Source organism: Triturus cristatus, chromosome 3_1 (genome assembly GCF_964204655.1).
Source record: "Triturus cristatus chromosome 3_1, aTriCri1.1, whole genome shotgun sequence".
Taxonomy (NCBI): domain Eukaryota; kingdom Metazoa; phylum Chordata; class Amphibia; order Caudata; family Salamandridae; genus Triturus; species Triturus cristatus.
This window is the reverse complement of record NC_140583.1, coordinates 398,747,680-398,766,213: the sequence shown is the minus strand read 5'-3', so window position 1 is coordinate 398,766,213 and position 18,534 is coordinate 398,747,680. Positions and strand designations below refer to the sequence as shown.

Sequence of the window (18,534 nt, the reverse complement as noted above, 5' to 3'; positions counted from 1 at the left end):
GATTCATCAGCACCATACAGCTAGCGGATTGGGCCTGACAGATCAATGTATGCCGATGATATCACGCTATACATACGGGACCCTTCATTGAACCTCAACCCTGTGCTACGAGAGATCCTCCTGTTTAGCGGCATGTCGGGCAGACATGTTAACTGGGCCAAATTGACGCTTTTACCCCTGACTCTGGCCCCAATCCCACTTGACATGGACTTCCTCTTGACCTGGGCTGAAGGGGTAGCTAAATATTTAAGGATATGGCTCAGCAGAGAGTTACAGGAAATTTGGCGAATGAATTATGGCAGGCTGATTACCTGGCTGGAAGGTAAAATAGCCCTATGGGCCAAACTAACGCTTTAAATGGATGGCAGAATCGCCATAGCAAAAATTATGATTCTACCTAAGTTCCTGTATTTTTTGTCAACATTCCATTTCCTTTATCACAGGCATTCTTTAAGCATCTGCGGCCCCTTCTAGTGACACACGTCTGGGCGGGAAAACAACCTTGTATCAAATGGGAAGTAATGACACTGCCACTTGCACAGGGTGGGCTGGGAGCGCCGGACCTGGAGCTTTATGCTTTAAGCGCACAGGCTCAATACCTCCATTACTGGGCTCATCCTATCCCATTCCAGCCTCAAATGGTGATTGAAAAATATGTTGCCTTTCCTGCCCCATTGCCAGCTACCGCCTACTACAACTACAAAAGATAAATACTGTGGAGACCCTGCGCTGGGCATGGGAGGGTCTCAGACGACGTGCAAGAGTTCCCCTACTGTACGCACCATCGATGCCACTTGCGCATCACCCAAAATTCCCCCCCACATGACACCGGCTCTATCCAACATGAACGTCGGGTGGGGCTTACCTCTTTTGACGACCTCTATCCAGAGAAGACGATTTTAGCCCGGCCACTGGACCCCGTCGACACCCAGACACCCGCTTTGGAGCTCCTTTTATATTACCACCCAGGACGATCTGCCCAGAGGGCCTGCTATCTCTGCCCGCGGCCACCATTGTCACACAACTGCAAAGCAACACAAAACCAATACAGTGAAATGCTTGCACTTACATAAACAAACTATAAAAGAAGATTAACAGACAACAACAACAACTAAAATAAAGAGAAAAGAAACAAAAGAGAACGAAAGATGAGAGGGAGTGAAGTTGAGGCAGAAAACAGTCAAAATAAAACAATGAAATACTGCAGTGGTGCCACTCACCAGCTTACCGCAACAGGCAGCAGATGATGTCACTAATGTAGCGACCCCACCACGGATGTCTCAAGACCAGCCTGCCCCTCAACATGCCCTAGTGGGCACACTGCATCTCTTCATCGAGCTAGTTGATCCAGCCACGGCATTCCCGCGCTGGAGAATGTGGATAGGAAGACTAGAGAACTACTACATAGCGACCCGTGAGCCTGATGGAGCCATAAACGATCCCTCCTACTCAATTATGCTGGCGAATATATCTATAGACTGTTTAAGCACCTCCTAGTACAAGAGCTGTGACCGACTATGACACTGCAGTCAAGGCACTCAATGTTCATTTCGACCCGCAGCTGACCCCTGATTTCGAACGCTTTAAGCTCCACCAGGCCCGTTAAAGATATGAAGAGTTAATAGACACTTTCTACGCACAACTGTGTGAACTAGCCAGTACATGAACAGCTGACAAATAACTCAAGGAAGTAAGGGCTCAGTTCATCCAGGGCTGTAGGAACAAGACATTAAGGGACTTATCCTAAGGCAACTCTATATCGGCCTAGATGACATTCTGATTCTGGCAAGGTCTCATAATCTGTCCGCAGTGAGAGCTGCAGAAATGGACATTGCAATCACACAACAACCAGAACGCACCCCCACTATAAGGGTAGAATGAGCCAACACTGTGCACACTGATGGCAAGACAAGAAAGGCCAAGACGACTATGACTCCTCTGTCAGGGCCAAACTGCGGATACTGTGGCCGTGGTGCACGCCCCCTAGATGAACGCCCAGCACAAAGTCACGTATGTTCCAAATACGGCAAGTTGAACCACTTTGCCACCATCTGCAGAGGGAGCTCTAAAGGAAGAGGTACACAGGGAAGAAAAACTCAAGCCAGGTCTATCAGACAACTATCCATGGATGACCATGAGTCCCTGAGTACTGCTAAGCTGCCACAACGCCATCAACACTGGCTGTAGGACTTCCTCGGATGATGAAGAGCAAGTATTCCTCATCTCATTCACGAATGACCTTAAACGATACAGACGGCCTCAACCCACCTGCATTGTTGACATTGCAGGATTCAGCATCGAGGCCCTCATCGACACTGGCGCATCAGTGAATGTAATGGGCATCAAGTAGTATCAGCGCCTTCTAACAAGACCACCACTGGCATCAACAAATACCAGAAAATTAATGAACGGAAGTCAACCCCCACTCCTGTTAAAAGGAAAGATGATGGTACAGATACAATCTGAGGATCGCAAGTTCACGGCAACTGTGCACGTCATAGACAAAGAAGTTAATACCCTCATTGGCAGCCACACAGCAGAAGACCTAGGTCAAGTGTCTACAAGAAACGTGAAAGCATTCCAGACAGATGAACTTATAAAACAATTTCCGAACTTGTTCCAAGGGCTTGGGTGCCTGAAGGTCCCAACGATCAAGCTACAGATTGGCAAATCTTTGAAGCCGGTAGCCCTCTGCCACAAGCATGTGCGTTTCCACCTGAAGCCGCTGGTAGAACAGGAACTAATCTCAAAAGCCTAGGGGTGATGAAAAAAGTATCATGCCCGACACCATGGGTGTCCCTAATGGTTATCACTGAGAAGCCAAAGCATAGATATGACTCTGCATTGACATGCTACTTCCCAACCAAGCTATCAAACGGGAATGGCACATTATGCCGATGATGGATGACATCACTGCTGATTTGAACAGGTCGAGGCGGCTTTCTATACTGGACCTCAACACAAGATACCACCAGCTACTTCTTGCAAAAGAAAGCCGCTATATCACCACATTCTCAACGCATCTAGGATTTTGCAGATATAAGCGATTGAACATCGGGATATCCTTGGCAATGGCAGTGTTCCAAAATGCCATCAGGGAGACGCTATCAGGCCTCCAAGGAGTCATGAATGTGAGTGATGATATCCTAATCCACCCAGGCACCTATGAGCGGTGAGAACACGGCGTCAACCTCCTTAGAGAAAAGTGTTCTTTCTTTCAGATCTCTATCAAGTTTTTGGGATATGCCTTCAACCAACATGGAGTACAGATTGACCCCCGCAAGTCACATGCCATCACACAAGCCCCAGCACCCACAACAGTGTCCGTGGTACGAAGCTTCATGGTACATCCCGAACCTACCGACCATCAGTGAGCCTTTACGTGTCCTGATGAAAACAGACGCCCCCTGGCAGTGGGGCCTGAAGGAGGACGAAGCATTCCGAAAAGTGAAAAAAGCCTTACTCAGCAACCCAACAATGGCCTACTTCAATCCTAAAAGACAGACTGAACTTTGATGCCAGCCCGGTAGGCATGGGAGCTGTACTCACCCAAGAGGCGGAACCGGGCAAGTGGGTACCGCTAGCTTTTTCAAGTAAAGCTTTCACACCTACGGAGAACCGATACTCCCAGAGTGAGAGAGAAGCATTAGATATCAAGTGGGCATTAAGCCATTTTCACCTATACCTCAGCGGCAGGCCGTTCCGTGTGGTCATGGATCATCAGCCACTTGTCCCCCTATTGTGTGGCACAGCACCACACCCCCCACAGTGAAATACTGCCACAGGGAAGTAATATACCGACCAGGTGCTAAGAACCTGGCGGATTTTCTCTCCCGTCATTCACCCACACCTGCTGATGAACAAATGCGACAGCTCAGATGTCACTGAAAAATACATCAGCATGGTGATGCATGGTGCGTGCCCGCAGGCACTTAGCCTCCAGGAAATCAGTGAAGCCATCAAGTCCAACTCAGTGCTAGTAAATGTCATAGATGCTCTCCAACAAGGCTCATGCCAGAACTTCCTGAGCTATGCCAATGGCTGGCATGGCCTTGAGAAGGAGTGCCACACCTGAAGGTCTCGTGCTTCGAGGGGCACGGATCTTCATCCCTGAAAGTCTGAAGGAAAAGGTAACGTGACTCTACTTATCCTTATTATTAATATTGTAATTATTATTATTAATCGGATTTATAAAGCGCATGGCTTGAGAAGTATTTATTATTGTGGATTTCTTTGCACTTGTGGTGCAGTAATGTCTGCTAATAAATGCATTTATGTTTGTGCAAAACCCCTTTTGCCAATTCCTGAAAGGTGTAAAAATAAGGTGAACTTTCATTTGCAACCATTAGCTTTATGAGTAAGGCTGACATTTTTACATGGCCATCTCTCATGTCGTTCTGAAGTGTTGCGGGGATTCTGCACATACACAGAACTATGCACAGGAAAACAGGACCTCGGTGTATAGGGGTTGTACCTTCCTACCTTAGTGCCCAAAATCCCAAAACCGACTAGCTATAGTGTCTCATTCATTCTCCTACATAATCACGAAGCTACAAATGATTAGACAACCCAGAATACAACACTCCCGACTCTCTCAGGAATCGCGGTAGCAAGACATACCCTTTCGCTCACTCACTCGTACTAGTCCACAATAAGGATTGTCAGAGTCACTATATAGTTCAAAATGTTTATTTTAACTAGTGTGCTCTATAATGCAGTATACGAGCCGCAAGCAGCAGCAAAATGCATAAACCTAACACAGTTAGCATTGTTACAATACCATAGAATAGGAAGAGGGATTTCATCATATACGGACAGTGGAAAAAGGTCTATAAGGCCTAACCACCCCCCCCTTGGTAAGTTGAGGTTTATTATATAAAGGAAGATCACTGGGCTTTGTCAGCAGACCCCATACCTTAGAGCCTAGATGATAGCTGTACATCATAGGAACAGCAAAGGTCTTCTCCAAGGAAAGGTTTCCCTCCAGGTGTGTGTGAGAAACATGCATCCACGTAATATCAAAGCATGAGCTTTCCAGCAGTGCAGCTGTGTGTAGCATGTTTTGTCAAGGTGCTAGGGACTGACCAGAACAGAATAACAAGGGGCATGTTTATCGACCTTGAACATCGTGTTTAGACTAAACTCCAGGAATGGCAGAGAACGCAGAAAGCAGACAGTTCTCATGTGAAAGGCACAAACAGAGTCTTGCAAAATAAATTCATGTAGTAACGTGCGCAAAAGCAGCATCATGGCAGCAGAGCTCATGCTAACTTAGCAATGTCAAGAATGACCCTAACGGCCAAATAACAGAAGCTTAAAGAAAATGTACAAAAAACAGGGTATGTTTAAGACTAAAATGCAGGCAATACACACTTGTCAAATCTAAACAACTGCTAAGAATGGTAGTGACATGGTCATAAACAAAGAATAGTGTTTGTGTCCCTGCTTACAGCGGCTCCTCCGCAATGGCAGAGGAGCATCACCCCACTGGCTCAGAGCCAGCCGCTGAAAAAAACAATATTTTATTATTGTTTTATTTTTCAGCTCTTGGCTGAGCCACCGTGTGTAGGGAGGGGCGGCCATGAAAGGGGGCCAGAGGAGTAGTAGGTGCACTTCTAAGTCCGCATGTCAGTTTGGCCGACAGTCTTAGGCCGGCCAAAACTGACAGGTGCCCTTAGGTTTCTCCAACCCAGCTGTCTTGTACAGCTGTGTTGGAGAAACAGCACAGACTCCCTGTGCATGAGCGAGCGTTAATCCAGCCCGCTCAGGCAAATCTGCACGCTGGCTCTCATGCTTGAGGCAGTGTGGTGCGGGGATTGGATGGGCAGATCGTGTTGCCAGGAACTGGAAGCAGAGGAACGCGAGGTGCCTGGCAACACCAGGTAAGTCTTTTATTATTATTATGTTTTATTATTCACCCCCGTGCGCTCCCCCCGAGCTCACCCACTCCCTCCATGCCCCCGAACCCATTTCACCCGCCCACCACTCTTTTTCTGCATCGGCTGCCACTGCTTACAGCCCTACCGAGGCCCACCCATATTTTGTGTTGCTTGGTCTGCTTTTGCTGTTCTGTCTTCACATCACAAAACTGAAACTAACACAGGGAAAAAACTAATAAAATATCTTGAATTCAGTAAAGCACGTGCAGTAATATTATTGTTTTTCTTGCTGTTGAACGCTGCCCCGGTTGGCTGGGGCAGCGTTCTAACTCTTCCTGCCTGCACCTGCATTCTGTGCATTACAAACCCAGACTGAACTGTGGTGAGGGGACGGGAGCCAAGAGACGAGTGATGTGGGAGCCTCAGCTGCCCTGCTCTTCTGTGCCCACTCCAGACTGAACTGTGGTGAGGGGAGCCAAGAGACGAGTGATGTGGGAGCCTCAGCTGCCCTGCTCTTCTGCGGCCACTCCAGACTGAACTGTGGTGAGGGGACAGGGAGCCAAGAGACGAGTGATGTGGGAGCCTCAGCTGCCCTGCTCTTCTGCGGCCACTCCAGACTGAACTGTGGTGAGGGGACGGGTGCCAAGAGACGAGTGATGTGGGAGCCTCAGCTGCCCTGCTCTTCTGCGGCCACTCCAGACTGAACTGTGGTGAGGGGACGGGAGCCAAGAGACGAGTGATGTGGGAGCCTCAGCTGCCCTGCTCTTCTGTGCCCACTCCAGACTGAACTGTGGTGAGGGGAGCCAAGAGACGAGTGATGTGGGAGCCTCAGCTGCCCTGCTCTTCTGTGCCCACTCCAGACTGAACTGTGGTGAGGGCAGCCAAGAAACGAGTGATGTGGGAGCCTCAGCTGCCCTGCTCTTCTGCGGCCACTCCAGACTGAACTGTGGTGAGGGGAGCCAAGAGACGAGTGATGTGGGAGCCTCAGCTGCCCTGCTCTTCTGCGCCCACTCCAGACTGAACTGTGGTGAGGGGGGGGGGAGCCAAGAGACGAGTGATGTGGGAGCCTCAGCTGCCCTGCTCTTCTGTGCCCACTCCAGACTGAACTGTGGTGAGGGGAGCCAAGAGACGAGTGATGTGGGAGCCTCAGCTGCCCTGCTCTTCTGCGGCCACTCCAGACTGAACTGTGGTGAGGGGGGGGGAGCCAAGAGACGAGTGATGTGGGAGCCTCAGCTGCCCTGCTCTTCTGTGCCCACTCCAGACTGAACTGTGGTGAGGGGAGCCAAGGGACGAGTGATGTGGGAGCCTCAGATGCCCTGCTCTTCTGCGGCCACTCCAGCTGGACTCTGATTTATTGGAACTAGCCAAACATGCTGCAACCCAGGGAACAAGGACTGTTCCTGCAGCCCAGGAAATATTGTGTAGACAAAAGGCATATTAGGTACTTTTGTAAGAACTTGTTTTCAGTGCAGCCTGCTGCATTATTTAACAGAAGCTTAATCTGCTTCCATGCAAAGATGTAGGATGGCTAGGGCTTTAAATCGGGCAAATACAGTAATTAAAGACAGGCATTGAACCCGGTGCCTACCAGACACTATGTGCATGCCATTCATTTTACATGTGAAATCACGGATAATTTTCCAGAATGTGTTCAAGAACCCTTGGAGTAATTCAAGTCAGCGATGCGGTCCCTGTGACACTACAGTTTGACTTCATGTTTCATGGTATTTGCGTCGTATTTCCAAGGAGTAGTTTATGTTCCCAGATGCGTTTCTGTGGCTTTGTGTTTTTGTTGTCCTACATATGTAACGTGTATAGTGTGTATCGAGTGTTCATCACAGTGCAGGATTGGCAGCTCTGGAGCTGAGGCTGGAGGCAGTGGGATTTTCTGACAGTTCCAGCAACTGTGTCATAAAGGTCTTGTGACTACATGAGCGTCCAATGTTTAGATACACAGCACATAGCGATGGTCACATACAAGAGGATGTATTTGGATGGACAGCAGAGGCACCGAAATACAGGACAGATGGCATGCGGTGTTAAGCACTGGGGGGATATTTAATGACCTTTCACGGTACGAAGCTCAGCAAGTGGAGTTGCTGTGGTCCATTGCATGTAAGAGAGAGAGCAGAACAGCACCAAATTTGCAAAGATATGCAGTTCTGCTCTGTCCTGGCGCTTGCACACTTCTGATTGCCTAGTGCCAACACAAGCACCCTTGTGTCATGGCACAAGGGTGCCTGAGTGTAACACCCACCCAAGCAAATTATCATGTTCCTCACATGTTTTTTGCAAAAATCAGGCTATCTTCCTGAAATGCCTGCACCCTCCAGAGATCCTGAAACAACCTGTCTATCAACTTTTGGAACACGCTGGCCACTGAAGCCAACCCGAATGGGAGTCTGGTATACCTGAGTACCCCAAAAGGCATAACAAAAGCTGTCAGGTCACGTGACTCTTCCGGAATCACTTGGTGATAGGCCGATTTGAGATCAATTACTGAAAAATATCCAGCCCTTCCTCATCGCCATGTAAAGTGGAGGAACATACAGCACGCCAAAGTGAGGTTTAAGATAAAGTTTATTCCAATAATCAGCCCACTGGTGAAGCACGAACAGGCGCCAACTCCAGCTTCAGCTAAAATGCCGTTAACCTCTGAACAGTGTCTAACATTCCATTCTGCATCATAATGGCCTAATTACATTAAGACACCCAGCAACAGTAAACAGTAAATCATGACGTAAAGCCCACTACACAACACTGAGTTGTGGTCGGATAGATTTTGTGCAGGAAGGTGTACCATCTTGCACAAAAACTATTCTTCGAAGCTGTTCCTCTCTGTATGTGCACCGTGGAGTCCAGCACACATAAAAAGCGGAAATAATGAGGAGAAATAAAGATATTTCTCCTCGTTACGCTAGCCTCAGGTAGGTGAACCTGTTATATTGTACTTACCTAGCTTCAGCTAGGCTGAATCTGCTGTGGCACACGCGCATTCCATGGATGACATAGGGGCCTTCTGACATTTGAATAAGGCAGTTCACTTGTAAGCTGTGCCTGGTGTGACTGCAGTTTTGGGTTCCTATTTCTGGACAAATAAACTACTTTGAAGATCACCCTTCGTAAGAGTGCTGAATACTATCTACAACAGAACCGTTTTGTCACAAATCCATGTTTACAAGTCTTTGTAAGTATGGGTTTCGCCAAACACATGGTTGGATATATGAGAACACCAATGCACCACCAATGTTACGTCTACCTGACACAAAGTAAGGCAAGACACCTAAATCTGAAATTGCTTGTCTTTGTTAATCCTAAAATGGCTTTTGCGTTGGCCAGGAGCTGCACATGTCAGAGAAATGAGACGGGGTAGGAGTGGATGGAGGCAACAGAGAAAAGTAAAAAATTAAGTTACCTACTGCCCTCCAGCGCCGCGCTCTTCTGGCTCCACTGCAGGCAAACACAGGCTCTCAGATTGCACTGTGGCCAATCCTGAAGTTCCTTTAAACTTCTCTCATTCATGAAAGCAGCTTCAGGACTAGCCTGAGCGCTGTGAATTTGCACTCCTAGACAGACGAGGAGCCTGTGCCTGCTCTCTCCAACCCGGCAACACAGCTCGGGTTCGAGAGAGCTTTAGTGCGCATGACTGTTTGGCCAGCCGCCACAGGCTGGCCAAACCATCATGCACACAGAAGGCAGTGCCTACCACCCCCCTCTTCAGTACTGTAACCCACTTGGTAACTCGGCACACAGAAGAAAATAAAAACGATAATAAAACGGGTTTTAAACCCATTTTATTATCGTTTTATTTTGCTGGCGTTGGGTCAGTGCCAAATATGTGATGCAACTCAATGCAAAATCTTAGTAAATCTGGGCCCAGATTTTAGTTCACATCTTTGATGCCACACCCTTCATTAGGTAGGCCACGTCCCTTGTAAAGGAGTCCCAGTTACAGTTCTTTTATCCTCACCTTAAAACCCCTGACCATATTCATCACAGGACAACGAATGTGGAGGAGAAAACCACTGTTTCATGAAGTTTTAGAACATCAGGTATATATTCCAAAGAATTCAACAGAGAATGTGTGAAGGTCAATAATTTCAGAAACCCACATAGAAGCTTATACTATAGCCTTATAGCCCACCGTAGGAGGCTATGCCGGCTATTAAAGGCCCGCTCCCGCGTTAGCAAGGGCCTTTAACAAGGGACCGGGACTTTAATAGCCGGTATAACCCTGCTACGAAGGGCTATAAGGTTATTAGAACATTCTACCACTAGAGGGCAGAATGTTCTAACAAATAAAACAATGGCCTCTCGGAGCTCGAGGGGGTTTAAATCCCCTCGAGCTCCGAGAGGCCTTTGTAAAACATTGGAATGTTGCTCTGCTGGCCTTTACAGACCCGTAGAAGCATGGAGCACTCCATTGTCTACAATGGAGTTTGCAACATTCCAATGCTCTAATTAGTGATGCGATATTTACCTCAGCACAACAGGCATCCAGCCAGGCCTTACCCTGCAATATCTGTTGGACCAAGTCACCACTCATCTGTCTGTGCGTTATGAATGGCACATCACACTAATTATACACATTAATAACAATAGCAGTGCTCACAAGAAATGCTCACTCTCATAAAGTGAGAGCTATTATCTCTCGCATGCTGTACCATCGTTGTTATAAGATATGTTTTGGAGACTATCCTGGGCCTCTTTTCAGGAATTCTACCTATGGGCCCAATTCGGCTTCTAATAATTTTAGGGTTATTTCTCAGCTGACCCGCCCTTCTCCAAGCCAAAGGTGCCCCCCCAGCCCACCATCTTTCATCAGATACTACGATCCACAGTGTTTATATCTGTACAGCAAACTATCAACAACCATTTGCGATGCAATAGGTCTCGTATTTTCGGAACTGTGACATATTGGTATTGTAAATGCTTTTTTATTATTGCAGGTTTTTTATACCCATAAATGGCATTGTCACCATTAGCTCAAAATCTAGCAATTACAAGACCTATTGCATTGGAAAGCTGGAACAGAGAGCGTGGTGTCCCTGAAGTGGGTGCCACGCTCAGTATTAAAGTTAAAAAAAGAAATTGAAACAGAGAGCACGGTCTCCCTGAAGTGAGCGCCACGCTCAGCATTAAAGTTAAAAAAAATAAAAAAGAGCTGAACATAGAGCATGGTGTCCCTGAAGTAAGTGCCTCACTCAGCATTAAAGTAAAAAAAAAAAAACAGAAAAACTGAAACAGAAAGCGCAGTGTCCCTGAAGTGGGCGCTGTGTTCAGCTTTAAAGTTGGAAAAAAAACCCAGAAAGCACGTTGTCCCTAAAATGGGCGATGCGCTGATCAATACATCAGCAGAGTTTTTTCTTTCAATGTGATCCAGCGCTCTCTGGACGTCGTGACAAGGAGCGATGTGTCTATGCAATAAAGCTCAGGGAGTTGCATTAACGAGAAACAGCTATGTGCATTAGTGACAGGCCCTCACCCAAGGGCATCTTGCCATTGCATGATTTAAGCACCCCCGCGGCCTGGAGAAGGCGATGATTGAAAAAAATAGTGCCACCCACTTATAAAGCAGACGGCATAACAACACAAGTAAAAGGCCAAGTTGTTATGGGAGATTACAAATGCAATATCAACACACAAAACCTTGGGATTATCCAAGGGAGGGAACTAGAGGCTATGGGGTGTTCAGGGTGAGCTGGCCTCCAAACCTATCATGCACACACAAAACAAGCTACCCTGAAAAATTGGTCGATAACAAAATGTAACCATATCCTTACAAAACACTAAGTCAGTAAAGTGCTGGGCATTTCAAAAAATGTAAAGGACTGTCCTCACATACCACCAGGTGTCATGCTTCATCATTGGCAGTCCTCGCTCTCTAAAAATCACGTTTGATAGAAAGCGGGCCTACACCTGGAGACAGGGAGGCACTTCTAATGATCTAAGTGGGGGCCCGTGAATACGTGAATTTAAACACCAATGTAATAACCCAAATACATTTATGTGCTGGGTACTACTTGGTGTTAAAAACTAAAATGTGGGGATTGGGGGAACTAGTACTCCATCACCACCTTTATCGTCAACATGTTTCTGCCAGTGGCCCAAGTGGGTCTGTGGCATTCATCAGGATGAAAATAGGGCTCCTATCTTACCAGTACAGTTCAGATTAAGCCTGGGCAAAGCACTACACTACGCTCGCATAGTTTGCGAAGTTTGCGCTACTTCACACTACACGAATTGCACGTAGCACAGTGCAAACACGCGTAGCGTAGTGCAGCGGTCATTTTTTTCTTGCTCGCGGTCCTCAACGTCAAGTTGGCGACCGCGAGCAAGCAAAATGAAATCCCGGCGAGACTTTTTCCTCGTTCGCGATCAGCAACATCAAGTTGCTGATCGAGAGCGTGGAAAATAAACCTTCTGGTGAGCTTCTCAACGCGGGGAGGTCAGGTTTTTCATTGCGAGTGGTCGAGTATGCTCGCGACCGCTCGCGATGAGAAACTACCAGTCCGCGTTGAGAAAGCTGCCACTCGAGTAGAAATCTACTCGAGCCGTTTCTGCCTAAGAACAAAAATGGGCACTTACACTTAGGTTTTATTTTCTTTTTTGACAAATTAAACACTGCATCTCTGATAAGTGTCTGTCAGAGATAAGTATAGAAATATTGAAGATGGCTTCTTTTATGGGCTGTGGAGAGGATACAGACCAACCCCTCTCAAAATTCGACCTCCATTTACACAAGAAATGCTTTTCGGAATTACCTTCCATCGTATGATGGCCTACTAATATTTCCGAAGGAAGGTTTCTCTCGTGTGCGCTGTGTCTCTCCCAGCCTTGATTAGCCGGGTAACCCGAGACTCCCGGCACAGCACTGAAGCAGGTTGTGCATCCGCAAAGGTTAATGAATAATTGATGCGCTGGCAGACCCCTCATTACAGCACAGAGAGTGCAGCGCGTGGCTCCAACGAGAGAGGCACATGAATGAAATAAATATTGAGAGACAAAAGGCCAGATTCGCATTATTAGATGAGGTGCATGTGAATAATACAAGGGAGCCCAATAATGGAAGGGTTGTTATGACAACAGACGCCCACTGGCGTGCATGAGTCACTGCTCTTCGTGTTTGCTCTGGTGGCAATGCATCACCTTTACAGACAATGTTCCTCTTTTTCTGTGAAAAGACCAAGCATCATATACTCAAACGCTATTTTAAAAAGATAAAGGAGATTGTGCGCAGCTACCACATTTATTCCGTCCAAAGAATAGCTGGGTTCAGAAAAGAAACTCGGCGTTTGCTGGATGATAGCCAAGTGTGGAATTCAGAAAATTGATTTGTAGTCTAAGCTGCAGGAGACAGGAACATGATTCTTTATTGATTGCCACTGCTTTATAAAACCAATGACTCCGAATTTGTTTTAAATGGGCAATTTTTCATTACATTATTGTGCAAGAAAAAGCATCAGAATTGTGCACCAGCAAAAAGCCAACATTGAACAGTTATGGTGATGAAAATATCATGACTTTATTTTCTGTTAAATACAGTTAGATTTAGTAATGCAATGGTTTCTTCCATGTTAATGACACCATTACTGAGAATTGTCTTTCAAGCAGTGTAAAATGTACATAATGTGGACAATCGTGTGGGTTATCTGTATTCAAAAGATGGAGGAGCAGCGCCAATATTATTACTTCTGCCTTTGGTCAACTAAAGACAATACAAATGCATGCTGGTGGCCTCTCATCGCTTGTCAGCGAGGTGGTCTTTCAAGGGTGTCAACATGAGTGAATGAATAGATGAAAGAAGCAAACAGTGGTGCTTTGCATAATGAACCGCCGCATACGTTTGCGGGCGTGAGGGGGGTCGCAGTGGGCCTCGATGCCCACCGCTGTTTTGAGAGGCTAGCTGGCCAGCATTTGCAGGCTCTGGACGTCAGGTCTCCAAGTTAGATGCCAAGTCCTGAAGTGCCAAGTGTCACAGAGCTGATCTTTCCGCAGGCCACTATGACGCAAGTTGGAAAACCCAAAACCAAGTGGGCCATAGGCAGGACAGATGACGACAGAGCCGGTCCTGGCTCACAGACGTTACATTCAATGGTTTTACCCCATTCCTCCCTCTTGTGCAAAGTGCTTCAGAATCTACATGCACTTCCACATCTCTTGCAATGATCATGCCAGCAAGAGGCCGCGGTCAGCCTGTGACCAGCTGAACCTGCAAACAAAGGAAGCACCACAACACCTGAAGTCAAGAACTGAAGTGCACCCCATGCAACTCTGCCCCTCTCATCTCTGATTTATCCCTGATGCTCATGATTTTGTTTTGAAGCTTGCCTCGACCTTCTCGTACCTCACGTACCCCAAGAGCAGTCGCGAAGCAATGCTTCGATGAGACCTAATACAAGTACCGCAAATTGCCCCGTTCTTTAGCTTGCTGGTGAAAACTGACTATTGTGGGGGTGTAGTGAACCCCTCTTACCTCAGGGCCCCGTGTCATTGCACCTACAGCATTAGTAATAGCTAAGCTCTGCCCAATAGTTTGTCTTTGCAAAGTTGTACAGTGTTGCCCTCTTCAATGTTCTGAGCTATGTCCCTGATTCAGAAATGTACTTAAATAAAATAATGTAATTTCAAATGTCTGCGGTAAACCTGAAAAGAAGATATATGGAAACCGCTGCATTCTGATTGTTGATGCAGGCCTCCACTAGAGAATTTGTGGTAAGAACGAACGGAGGGGCATATTTACAAGAGAATTGTGCCACCGGAACGTCACCTTTTACGATGTTCCGGTGGTGCAGTGCCCTACACCATATTTACATAGTGGTGTTCAGCCACTTTGCGTGGCTTAATGGCGCTTTGTAAATATGGTACCCTTTAACGCAGTTTTCTGCATAAAAGGGGCAGCAGTGGGCATTGCTGTGAGCGTTCCACCGCCACACCCATTGTTTTTTGATGCTGCCCCAGGTTTAGAAAGATCTGTAAATCTGAGGCAGTGCCAAAAACTAACGCCATGCAAAAGCAGGTGTTAGATTGGTGCAACGAGGAGAAATACTTTTATTACTTCCAGTTTTTGCTTTTTCTATGTGTGCTGCATTTTGCAGTACACATAGAAAGAGCAAAACACCTTTACTGATTGTTTATGTGCAGGCAGGGACACCTTCCTGCACATAAACAATCATTCCCTGCAACGCAGGCATCCTTGCACTATGGCGCAAGGGTGTCTGTGCTGGCACTAGGCAAATATTTTTAGCACCAGTGTAAGAGAAAACACAGTGGTTCGCCATATTGTTGTAAATAAGGCACATCCCTGCGTTTTTTAAATGATGCAGCATGAAGCTACAGAATGTGTCCCAGCTGCTGCGCCATTTCCTTGTTGATATGCCCCAAAATTACTGTATAAAAGTACCTCACACGTCACCATAAACTCTTCATTCATTTTCTTTAAATGTTTTTCTATGAAGTAGGAGGAAATAACTATGTGCAGGAGCTGTGAAAATTCAGCTTTTTGAAAGACACTACGAAAAATTGGTTCATGAATTCTAATAACTAAGTTTCTTGTTTTATTTCCAACATTTTGAATGTAGTGACGTTTTGACCGCAGTCCATGACAATCTGACCTTCTGTAAAGCTTTCACAGCCTGGTTATTTTCCATTCTCTGAGCTGGCCGTCATGTCAAGAACACTTGAAGACGATGAGTGTGTACTGAATGTAGACCTTTTTCTGCCACCTACCAATATGTGACTTCAAAGATACGCTGTTAAGTATCGAGATGCGATTCCTTTTCACTTTAAAAACAAACAAACTCTTCATTGATTTTCATCAAACTGAGTGGAAAGCCCACCCATCCGCGAAAAACAGACCTTGAGGCATGAGAAATACAACATTTCAGAATCAAATACTGCACTGTGTGTGTGTTTTGCCCACATGCTCTCCACATTGCCTCTGTGGATACGCCTGCCTGCTCTGTGCCAAGCTACCAGAGGGTGAGCACAGGTTATCTTTGGTGTGTAACTGACTTACCCTGACTAGAGTGATTCTGCCTGGCTTGGGTGTCTATCTTATCCAACCTAAAACCCCATTTCTAACAAACTCCTTTTGCATTTTTTTTATTGTGGATTTTGATTTTCAATTATTTACCAAGGCAGTGAATTCAGCAGGTGTTAATTAACGTTGTTGTTGTTATGTAGTTCTTGCATTCTGTGGTATGCAAACCTTGCATTACACACATGACACGTTGTGTCAATATACAGAACACATTGTGGCAGATTTATATCAGACTTGCGCCACTTTTACGCCGCCGTTGCGTCACTTTTGTGACGCAGCGGCGGCGTAAACCTGCACCATGTTGCACCCCATTTACATTGTGATGCATCTATGGAGATGCCTCACGGTGTAAAGCCCTGCGCCACATGAAACCTGCGTCAGGTTTCATGTGGGCGTTTCTACTCAGGGGGGGGGGGCGTTCCGTTGCAGGCACGCCCCTGAAAAGTGACTCAGTGAAATCTATAATATTTCACTGAGTCACTTTCCCAACGCTGATGCGTCAAAACCCTGCGCCTGCTTGAAGCAGGCGTAAGGTTTGACGCACCATGTTAGGGATAGGGTAGGTTGGAACAGTGCTGGAGTTGCGTCGCGCTTGCGACGCAACTTCAGCTCTGCGCCAACCTTACGCCGGCAGATGCGTCACGTATCTGCTTGTCCTTGCGCCACGATGCGCCGCATTGTAAATGCGGCGTATCTGCGGTGGCGCAAGGGCAAACTTGCGTGACGCATCTTCCCTGGCGCATCCATGCTGATTTGCAGGGATGCGCCAGGGAACATAAATCTGCCCCATTCTGCCTTAGAGGGTTTTCTCAGCTGAGATCTAGCTGCTCTACACCTTTAACTCTAGCTCATTATAAATTTCAGCCTGACCTCTAAGTGGTGCATTTTTCATTCCACGAACATTTCACTTGAAACTGCTAATTTCTCACAAAAGCTGAAGAACTCAGCTTTCCCTTATGTATCTCTTCTTGATCCTGCCTTTTGACAGATTACAAAACAAATGGATCCTAAATATACATACAGCTATTAACAATTTCAGGATTTTACTCACACACTTCAGCTGCAAGTGCAAGAATTTCAAGAACTGCGAATTTAAACAAACATTTACTGCTCAAGATATTCCTGTAGTCGACCCTGGTGTTTTCTGATATTCTAGAAATCTCACCAAGTTAAACAAATTAAATGATACCTTATTGGTGCATTCTGCCTTTCAGCCTCCACTGGATAACATGGACAATCTCCTCAGCAATCCCTCAGGAGCTTCCTTGGTTTGGGCAACTCCCTAATTGCCAATCCCAACCCCAGATATGATGATTAAAACGTGATTCTAACAGCTTTCAAGAAGATGTTCGAAAAACCTAATAGGGAGTATTCTGCTGAAGAGCCATGTGTGATATTCCACAGGATAGTTCTGATGTTTTGCCTCGCATTATATAATTCGTCCAGTTTTAGGCAAAACAGCATTGTTAGAGAGAACCCAAATGACTTTTTTATACAAGGTCTTACTTACTTACTTATGCTTATCACCCCTTCCTGGGGTATAGGCCGTCAAACAGAACTCCCCAGTCATCACTGTCCTGGGCTTTTCTTTCAAACTGACTCCAGGTGTAACCCAGCTGCTTGTAGTCTGCTTCAAGACTTCAAGGCCAGATGTTTCTTGGTCTTTCTCTTTTTCTTTTCCCTTGAGGGTTTCAGGTTTGATGCGGGCTTGTGGAGGGTGTGACCTATCCAGCCCCAGCTTCTTGCCCTGATTTCTTCATGAGCAGGGAGTTGGAAAGTCTGCTGCCATAGGTTGTTGTTGCTGATGGTGTTTGGTCAGTGGATTTAGAAGATTTTCCTCAGACAGATGTTGATTATGGTCTGGACTTTGTTGGTAGTGGTCACTATTGTCCTCCAAGTTTCTGCTCCATACAGAAGGACTGATTTTACGTTGGTGTTAAAAGCCTGATCTTGGTTTAAAGTGTTAGGTACTTGGAACTCCAAATCTTCTTTAGCTGCATAAAGGCAGCTCTTGTTTTGCCGATTCTTGCCCTGACTTTGGTGTCTGAGGCAGCCTGCTTGCCTACGACTGCCCAGGTAGGTGATAGCCTCAACCTCTTCCAGTGCATCACCTGCAAGAGTGACTTCAGTTGTGCTGGCCATTAGCCTTCAGGAGCTTGGTTTTTCTCCTCTGGATGTTGAGGCCAAATTGTGCTGATGTGGCTGCCACTTTGTCAGCCTTCTCTTGCATCTGCATATGGGTATGGGAAAGTTGTGCCAGCTCGTCTACAAAGTCCAGGTCGTCGAGCTTCATCCAAGGTGTCCACTGGATCCCATTTCTTCTCTTTGCTGTGGATGTTTTCATAATCCAGTCTATGGGCAGCAGGAAGAGAAAAGGCGAGAGAAAACAACCCGGGGTTACTCCGGTCCTCACTTTGAAGGCTTCTGTGAATTGTCCTCCATGAATTATCTAGGCAGTCGGTTCCTGATGAGTCTTACAAGTTTATCTGGCACACAATAGTGGCGGAGGAGTTTTCAAACGGTCTCTCTGTCCATGCTGTTGAATGCCTTTACCATAACTGATGAAGCTGAAATCGATGGGGGAGTTCCATTCTATGGACTGCACAATGATGA

The 18,534-nt window shown here is 46.5% G+C and overlaps 1 pseudogene; it reads right to left on the bottom strand.

The window, feature by feature from the left end:
- Nucleotides 1-18,046: 18,046 nt before the first annotated feature.
- LOC146860321 (uncharacterized) overlaps nt 18,047-18,534 on the bottom strand; it is a 56,813-nt pseudogene continuing 56,325 nt past the window's right edge.